Source organism: Ostrea edulis, chromosome 7 (assembly GCF_947568905.1).
Source record: "Ostrea edulis chromosome 7, xbOstEdul1.1, whole genome shotgun sequence".
NCBI classification, from domain to species: Eukaryota; Metazoa; Mollusca; class Bivalvia; order Ostreida; family Ostreidae; genus Ostrea; species Ostrea edulis.
In genome coordinates, this window is record NC_079170.1 from 54,199,675 (window position 1) to 54,210,609 (window position 10,935).

Genomic DNA, 10,935 nt, shown 5'->3' on the forward strand with positions numbered 1-10,935 from the left:
AAGAAAAATATCTTGTTGTGGCCTTCAACTCGACATTTAGTTATATCGACGATGTTTTATCTATTACATGTAACAATAACTTTAATTCATATGTCGATTCGATATATCCCCGTGAACTCGAAATAAAAGACACCACAGAGTCGTCCACTTCTGCTTCATACTTAGATATTATTTTATTGAAAGTAGATACTAACTGCAAATTAACAACTCAACTTTATGACAAACGGGATGATTTCAGCTCCATCGTCAACTTCCCATATTTATGTAGCAATATTCCATTATCACCTATATATGGTGTTTATATCTTTCAACTGATTCGATACCAAGAGCTTGTTCTGCGTATGCTCAGTTTTTAAATCGAGGCAGGCCACTGATAAACAAGTTGATGGTGCAGGGATTTCAACAGTCTCGTTTAAAGTCAGCATTTTGCAAATTCTATGGTCGTTATGACTATCTAGTTTGCCAATACAACCTATCATTTGGGTAAAATGCTGTCTGACGTGTTTCATACCGATTGTTAGACCGTTCTTGGGACACTGTTTTTGACTACGGATAACTCCGTTTACCTGATCAAGATATAGGGCTCAAGGCGGGTGTGACCGGTCGACAGGGGATACTCCTCCTTGGCACCTGATCCCACCTCTGGTGTTTCCTGTGGTCCGTATTTCCCCAATTCTCTATTTTGTGTTGATTATAGGAGTTATGAGATTGATCACTGTTCGTTATCTTCACACTGCACGTATCTGATCATTTTCAGGCACATGATCTCTTTGCTCCCCCATTGGCACCATGTTGCTGAATATGATTGAAGAGTATTGCAACGATTGTACTCTGTGCCCTTTAAAAGGCTTTCTTTTTGAGAATCTCGATTATGAAGGCGTCCAGGGAGTCATTCATATCCGCAAATTTCTTCTTTTACCCGTATTGTCCTCTCATCGTATAGATTTCCTGTCCATTTAAAAAAAATGTTCAATAGATTGACAGCTCATCTAAATTTTAACTCGTGTTTTTCTTTCAAATATCTTCTCTCTCAAAATCTTATCAATGTAAATCCAAACACTTTTATTCGGCTAGATTTTTGCGCAAGGGCGGATAACTGACCTCTTGTAACGAACGTTGTAATGATTTGATCGCGGTAGCTCAGTAGTATGTTGTTGTTGTTGTAGAGCGTTCGCCTCGTTGTTGTTGTTGTTGTTGTAGAGCGTTCGCCTCGTGACCGGGAGGTTTTGAGTTCGAGTTCTGCGCGTGCCATGACCGCGTTATACCTAAGACATATACGTATTGAACATAACGATTGCTCCTTGGCCAAACACTCGGCATTTAGAAGTGAGAATTGCAGGGTTTTTTAATATGATTTTTTAAACGGAAGTCCGTGTCGTGGCAGGTGTTGGCAAGTTAAAGAACCCTCACTCTTACAGACCCAAGCGCGAAGCATAGGTCTAAGTTTGTGGCACTTTATCTACAGACGGTGACATTTCAGTATGATTGAAAAATTCTCGACGGGACGTAAACCAAACTAAAGAGAACGATCTTCATAGATAGTGAGCGCGAAATCATTAAAACGTGAAACGAAGGTTGAATAAATTAACAATTTCTGTAAATCTAATATTGCCGAAAACGTGAATATACCGATATTTTTTTCTTTTTCGATTCTCATCCGAAATAAAACATTTCTTTTTTCCATCACAAATTAAAATGCATATTACTACATGTAGGTTGCAAGATAGGCAAAGGTCAATATTGACAGAAACCAACAGCTTCTTTAATATTACGATCCTTAGCTTTATCAGTAACCCATCGACCATGCATTTCTACAAAATCTAAAAGAGTATTCTTTGAAGCATCAGAAGTCATGCCACTTCATAAAAGGACTATTTTGCACTATCATGGCCGATGTCATCTAAAGAAGAAATGAAAATTCTTTTTGCTCTTGCATAGATATTGTGTAAAGATATCAAAATGATAATGATAAGGAAGGTGAAGATAACGAACCGTGATCTCGTAAATCTTTTAAAGAATACAAAATTAAGAGTAAGGCATAGACGATCCCTGAACATACCAGAGGTGGGATCGGGTACCTAGGAGAAAGAAGTAAGCATTCCCTATTAACCGGTGGCACCTGACCCGAGTCTTAACCTATATATCTTGATCAAGTACATGCAGTAATCCGTAGTCAAAACAGGTATGTAAAGAACGGTTAGTTGACTGTATATTGTTTAACGTCCCACTCGAGAATTCTTCACTCATATGGAGACGTCACCATTGGCGGTGAAGGGTTGCAAAATTTGGGACTATGCTTGGCGCTTACAGTCTTTGAGCAGGGAGACACCTTTATCGTGCCACACCTGTTGTGACACGGGGTCTCGGTTTTTACGGTCTCCTCCGAAAGATCTTCCCATTTAGTCGACCTAACAATGCATGTAGTTCAGGCATTAGTAGGCTATCAAACGCACGAATACTCAAAGTTTGAGTGCGCTCTCTTTAAATGTAACACTCTTTTAGGTCACCCGAGTAAACTATAATAATTGCAATTGTCTTGGCCGTCTTTGTGCGTTAACAATTGAACATTTTTAACTTCTTTTGATAACTACCATTCCAATTCTTTTCAAAGGTATGAAGCATCTTTGGGACAAAGTGGACTTAAATTGTACATTTAAGGACTCCTACACCCCTAGGTGTTAAGGACGGGGCAACGACTGCCAAAATTGGTGGTTCCAATAATGCAACATCCCGGAGCAGTATTCCAACATGACAACACCAGACCACACACTGCTCGTCTAACACGTGATATTTTACAAAGACAAAATATTCAGGTTCTTCCTTGGCCACCCAAATCATCAGATTTGAATCCTATCGAACATGCACGCGGTGAACTGGATAGGGGAATTCGCCAAAGACAACTGCAACCTCATACTCTATAACAACTGGCCCGAATTCTGCAGTTTGAATGGAAGAATATCTCTGGACAGTATATAGAGACGTGCGTCCATAAGAAGGCTTCGCCAGAAAGTCATTGGTGATCATGGGGGCACACTATATATTGAACTTGGGTGACCTTGAACTGTTAATAACTAATTATCATTAATGGTTATGCTGTAAAACTTATACGGTACAAATTTTGATGCACCAGATGCGCATTTCGACAAATAATGTCTCTTCAGTGATGCTCAACCGAAATGTTTGAAATCCGAAATAACTATGAAGTTTTAGAGCTAAATATAGCCAAAAACAGCGTGCCAAAAAAGTGGAGCCAAATTCGTCATATTTTGATTATTAAACCAGCGTTTACCTCAATTTTCTGTTATCAATAAATCAGTGGCGTAGCTAGGTTTGAAATATTTGTAAGCAGGGGGTCTGGGGTCAGCAGCCCCCACCCCCAGAAGCTGAGGACATTTTTCGTAATATGTAATAAAAATTTAAGGAAAATATTTGTAAGCACATGTTTACAGTGCTACAATGTAGCTACACCACTGTAAATCATTGAGTATTTCTCATGTCTCAAAATGAATATGAAATTGTACAATGCGTTTTTTGATCAGTATATTTTCAAATTAGATCATAACTACCACAGAATTTGAAAAATGTTAACTTTCAACGACATCAATCTAATTGTCAGTAGTCTGTCTCGATTAAAAAAAGATCAAACGCAGACCATGCTCTAAATATCGAATCAGTTGAGAAAGATGGATATGCAGGTGATAGTGCAGTATTGCTGCATAAATGGGGAAGTTGACGATGGAGAATCTGAAGTCATCCCATTTGTCATAAAGTTGAGTCATTAGCTTGCCGTTAATATCTATGTACAATAAAATATCCAAACATGAAGCAGATGGGGGAATACTCTTCGGTGTCTTATTTCGAGTGAATACATGGATGAATATGTGTATTGTTAGTAGATAAAATGTCGCTGATTTATTCAAATATCAACTTGAAGGCTACATCAAGAATTTTCTTCTTCTCATGTAGCATAAAACAGAACAGCAGATAAAGGAGTACAATTCGTGCCCATGGCAATTCTAACAGATTGTTAGAAAATCAGATCACCATTGGCTAATCAAATGGTGTCAACGTGGAACTCCAGCAGCTACGGAGTACGTGTACGTAAATCGCAGTGGTGCTGCTGTTTTTTGGATGACTGATCACAAGGTATGAGTATTTCCGTCTTCCATTTTATTAAAGAAACAACTCTGTATGATGTTGAAAAGCCTAGTCATTAATTTATCGTGAAGAATATTGTTGAGTTGTGAAAAGTCTTGTGATTTCAAAATAGCTAGAGAAGTTCTTTAGAAGTTTTAGAATCCATATTTCATTTACAACATTTCTGGCATATGTTGTGCCACAATAATACGTCCGCGGTTATCCTTCACAGCAGTTAATGCTTTCGTGTACATTAATTCTTCCCGTTGACTAGGATATCAAATGTGTTTAAAACTGAAGCGTGATTTTGAAGAATTTTGTCTTTTCAAGAGAACTTTGAGTATAACTTGGATTACCGAATTTGGAATTAAAGCCATCTTCATTTAAAATGCAGTGGTGATGATAAGCCTTAGAAAGATAATAAATGTTGTTACAAGCTTTGTCAGCTGAAACCAAAATTCATCATGTATACTATGTAATGTTTTCATCACTTCTGGTTTACTAAACACAGAAGGATAGATGGTACTAAGCAGGATACGTACTCTGTCTCAATTTGTTAGATATGACCATATACATTTTATCCATTCTGACAGTGTGTCAAAACCTTCGTTTTCATGTTTAGCATATCGTCTGGCATAATCTTCGACGGAATACATAATCGAGATGGTATTCTGTCGCCAATTGAAATCGGAACTCTCTGTGGATACAATTATAAATACATTTATATAGCGCCTTATCTAAAAAGTACTCAAAAACGCTTTACAATATACTAATAATAACAACATCAAATTCTCCAAAAGATGGATACACAGAAAGATACCCGATAAAGATACATTATCTCTAAAACAGCGTCACAAAATAAAAGCAAACACACGATTTGGGGAAAAAAATAATATCAAATAGACATACATGTATACAACAAAATCACAGACCACACATTAAAGCTGACATGAATTAATAAATACGTACACCTTCCTCATCTTATCCGCCATATTTCTCTCAGGTAGCCTAATTTACTCTACCCGTATATACCCCAAATGTGATTGTCACACCTGAGTGATTTTTCTAGGTGGACTCGACCAGTGCACATCTCCGATAGTAATATATAGGGAATGCGAAACAAATAAAATCACATTTTAAAACATTATGCTTTGCTCAAAATTACAAAATATTTATTGTATACCAATGCAACATTCCGAAAGTTTAGATAATTTAGAAAAAACTGCCAAAAAAGCTTTTCTTGCATACTTGCAAGTGCATGCAAGTATTTGCAGTTTCCTATGAAATAAATGCGGAGAAATCATTTGCCAATTACATACTGATAGAATGGGATAAGCAAAGAGCATAAAATATATTATTTATATTAATTCTTGCAAAATACAGGTCCATGTCATATGCATAATATGTAATGCACATGGCATATTCGCCAAAAAAAAAAAAACCGTATCAAATACGGACGTCTATTCAACAGGTATCGGAGATGTGCACTTACCGAAAATATTAGATTATCTTTATTCTGGTAAATCCACGAAACAAAGATAGACTCCATTTGTATTTCGTTAGAACTTTACAACACGTTGTCATTCCATTATACAGACTGCGACACACTTCACCCGTGCCGAACAGGGTGTCTTCAATCAGAGGAGATGTCAAGAGTCGAAAAAAATTTCCTGTATTGAATGCTTGTCTGGTCGAGGTTTTGCAGTTTATAGAAATCGGGAATCTAATCATATACACTGAGCATCTGGTTGGATATATTGCGTGCTCAATTAAAAATTTATCGATGATCATATACAAACTTGGATATACAAATAAGGGAATAATGATCGAAAATATACATCTGTTTGAAAATGCGGGTATTACATTTGCAATCCATAACTAGTACTTATTGTAACGGGGACCGTTACACATGTTCCCCAAACATTCCCCCATTTAGGAAGTGGTGCCATTTATTTCAGTACAAGTGGTTTTGACCATTGCAAACTGTGTAGCATGTGAATATATAAGTATCTTATAACATTCAGTCCATTTCATGCTAATACAAATCAGTTATAAAGATCTGAGAATTTTGTGCACGTGCACGTAGGTGCATGCACGTGCTGATAAGTAATTTGATCATCTCGATGCATCACAAGTCTTACCATATGAGCACAAGAGAAGTTTCACAACTGTTCAATGAAATATGAGAAATTAACGGCAACTCAAAACTACAAAGACCAAAATCAATGCACGTGCATACACGTGCGCGTGAGTACCACACAGCAATTTTGTTGATGCTATTCAACAGACATTTGAACAATATACTTACTTCACAACTGTTCAATGAAAAACGAGAAATTAACGGCAACTTAAAACTACAAAGACCGAAATCAATGCACGTGCATACACGTGCACGTGAGTACCACACAAGAATTTTGTTGATGCTAATCAATAGACATTTGAATAATATACTTACTATATGAATTTGGTATCGATCGCTTCACTCTTAAGAAAGTTATTGGGATTTCAAAATCGTCCAATCAGAATAAAGCGCACGTGCATGCGCGTGCAGGGAAGTGATTTTGAGACTATTAATAAATTGAGAGGCCCAAAACATACCTGTAACCTAATTTTCAAACCTATTCATTGCAATCTCAAAATGTTATAGACCAATACTCAAATTTAGACGTCAAAAATTACAATGCACGCGCATTCACGCGCACGCGATTTTGATAATGGAAAATTTGTTGACACCATTTCATAGACATTCATATCATAGATCCTCAGGGTAAATTTGAATTCATTTCAGATTTTAATTCAATAGTTATGACCATTTTAGTACCCGAAAAATGAAAGAAAAGCTATGCACGTGCATACACGGGCACGTGAGTATGACTCAGCATCAATGTTGATGTCATTCAATAGGCATTTGATAGATATACCTACAGTATAAATTTCATATTGTTTCCATCATTTATAAGAAAGTTATGACGATTTGAAAATCGTCCAATCAGAATTTAGCACACGTGCATGCACGTGCCTGATGGTAATTATGACTATACACTTTTGTTAAGAATATCAAGATACATATACAATACAAGTTTGAAAAGATTTTGACAAAAAACAAAAAAGTTATGGTCATTGAAAGAATTGAACCTTCAAAAGACAATACACGTGCGTGCGCATGCGCGTTTGCAATTTTTATTACATCGATCTGTAGATAGTTGACATGTCTACCTATCCTGTAAATATCATTAAATTTCCTTGATTGGGATGAATGTTATAAACGGTTTTGTCTTATCCAATCAAATTGAAGCACACGTGCATGCGCGTGCAGAATTGAAATTTTGACGATGCCAAACAGTTAAGGGTCCCATGGTATACCTACGATATAAATAGCAAACGATTTCATTGAAAAATAAAAAAGTTGGACTGATTCTAAAGTTTGTAAACCAAAAATCCAATGCACGTGCATGCACATGCATGCATTTTCAGACAAAATGACATTCGTTCCGCACATCTACATATGCTATACTATCATCCTTAAAAGGTTTCATATTGATTCCTTGAGTAGTTTCTGAGAACACTCGTGGACAAAAAAGTCCCAAGAAGAAAGAAAGAATAATAATAATAATAATAATAATAACTAGTACTTATTGTAACGGGGACCGTTACAGATGTTCCCCAAACATTCCCCCATTTTCTAAGTGGTGACATTTCTTTCAGTACAAGTGGTTTTGACCATTGCAAACTGTGTAGCATGTGAATATATACCTATCTTATAACGTTCAGTCCATTTCATACTAGTTCAAATCAGTTATAAAGATCTGAGAGTTTTGTGCACGTGCACGTACGTGCATGCACGTGCACATACATAAATCGACCATCTCGATACATTAGAAGTCTTACTATATGAGTACAAGAGAAGTTTCACAACTGTTCGATGAAAAACGAGAAATTAACGGCAACTCCAAACTACAAACACAGAAATCAATGCACGTGCATACACGTGTGCGTGAGTACCACACAGCAATTTTGTTGATGCTATTCAATAGATATTTGAACAATATACTTATTATATGAATTTGGCATCGATTGTTTCACTCGTAAGAAAGTTATTGGGATTTCAAAATTGTCCAATCACAATTAAGCGCACGTGCATGAACGTGCAGGGAAGTGATTTTGAGAGTATTAATAAATTGAGAGGCCCAAAACATACCTGCAACCTAATTTTCAAATCTATTCATTGCAATCTCAAAATGTTATACACCAATACTTAAATTTAGACGTCAAAATTACAATGCACGCGCATTCACGCGAACACGATTTTGATAATGGAAAATTTGTTAACACCATTTCATAGACATTCATATCATAGATCCTCAGGGTAAATTTGAATTCATTTCAGTTTTTTATTCAAAAGTTATAGCCATTTTAGTACCCGAAAAATGAAAGAAAAGCTATGCACGTGCATACACGCGCACGTGAGTATGACTGAGCATCAATGTTGATGTCATTCAATAGGCATTTGATAGATATACTTACAGTATAAATTTCATATTGTTTCAATTATTTACAAGAAAGTTATGGCGATATGAAAATCGTCCAATCAGAATTTAGCACACGTGCATGCACGTGCCTGATGGTAATTATGACTATACATTTTTGTTAAGAATATCAAGATACATATACAATACAAGTTTGAAAAGATTTTGACAAAAAACAAAAAAGTTATGGTCATTGAAAGAATTGAACCTTCAAAAGACAATACACGTGCGTGCGCATGCGCGTTTGCAATTTTTATTACATCGATCTGTAGATATTTGGCATGTTTACCTATCCTGTAAATATCATTCAATTTCCTTAATTGGCATGAATGTTATAAACGGTTTTGTATTATCCAATCAAATTGAAGCACACGTGCATGCGCGTGCAGAATTGAAATTTTGACGATGCCAAACAGTTAAGGGTCCCATGATATACCTACCATATAAAAAGGAAACGATTTCATTGAAAAATAAAAAAGTTAGACTGATTCCAAAGTTTGTAAACCAAAAATCCAATGCACGTGCATGCACATGCATGCATTTTCAGACAAAATGACATTCGTTCCGCACATCTACATATGCTATACTATCATCCTAAAAAGGTTTCATATTGATCTCTTGAGTAGTTTCTGAGAACACTCGTGGACAAAAAAGTCCCAAGAAGAAAGAAAGAATAATAATAATAATAAGAAACAGAGTAAAACCAATATGTTCCCAAACTTTGTTTGGGGAACATAATAATAACTAGATGCGATCTCGTTGCGAGCAACGAGTGGGTCTTCCGTCCAATTTTAGATGTGATGAGATAAGAATTTGACTGAGATTTTCGTTCATAAATAATGATACAAATATATTGTCTAGACGTACAATTTAGCTTCGGTAATGTTTTACAAATATTGATCATTTAAGTGCTATGAATTAAAGCACCCAAAGTCAATAAAAGCGTGCAATTGAGGGTTTCAAAATCATGGTTTATCGACCATTCAAAATATATATGGTAACATGCCTTTATTAATGGTAAACATCTGTTGAACACTCACCTCAAATTGTTTCAAGTTAAGTATGACAGATTTTTTTTTTACAGTAGGTCAAAGTATGGTATATTTTTCGAGATTTTTCTCACATGTAACCATCGTTACCGAGTCCTTGACATGATAATATGTAAGATAAACATTAATTTTCCATGTATTATTCCATAACTTGTATTGGAATTGACTGAGCATATATTTTTCTAATTTGCGAAAGACAATAAATACAGGTTTTCAAAGAAAATATTTAATCAACACAACAAGAAATTATCTGCTGTAAAAGTCAGCAATAAGATTTTAAGAGCGCAAAATAAACGACTAGATATCACTTTCAATATCTTTGAAATGGCAGAAAATAAAATTGATTAACAAATATTCTCAAACAGTTCAATATGTATGAAACATGAAAACAAAAGACTAGCAATAGATATAGAACGATAGCTTTTATGTATGTAAATGAAGTAGCGCTATAATTATGTAACGTATGTTTCAACACTTACACAACAGTACATCCATGAAAATATGCCAAAACGATGTCATCATCAGTTATTCTTTACGATTGATGTTGCAAAATCATAACGACATCACTTAATTCAATGGAAATACCAATTTTAATAGAAATATAACGTAGACAAGCAAAAAAAAAATTACCAAATGTGTCTTTTCTTCTGAATTTGTTAATTTGCAATAAATATGCTATTAAAACAAAAGTAAAAGATTGATGTTTCGCTATTCAAATGCTCATGATTCTTATAGGAATAACAGACACATGTTTTGAAACCTGGATTGCTCTTTGTTATAATAAACAATGAAAGTAACGTATGTTTCTTATTTTTCCTTTCATTACTGTAAACACATCATTTCCATTCAAAAAATGGAAAGAAACATATTTACCCATTTCTAACAATCTGTTTACAATAATAATATAAAGAAAATGTTTAATTTCCCAACATTTTGATTAAATGTATACCGAATCTTATGGTTTTTGTTGGTTATTTTGGAATACCTTTCCATAGAAACTGTCAGTATAATCCACCACGCGGTGTTATGAATGAATATTTAACGTGAACCTTAAGACATAGATGTCCCCTATTGATTTTGAGGTCAAAAGGACAACGGTTAAACTACTCTGGACATACGTTATTGTCCGTTAAGAAGTCTTTCCTTGACAGACATCAAACTTGAAACACTGGTGCCCCCTTATGAATAGATGACCCCCATTGGATTTCAAGTCACAAGGTCAA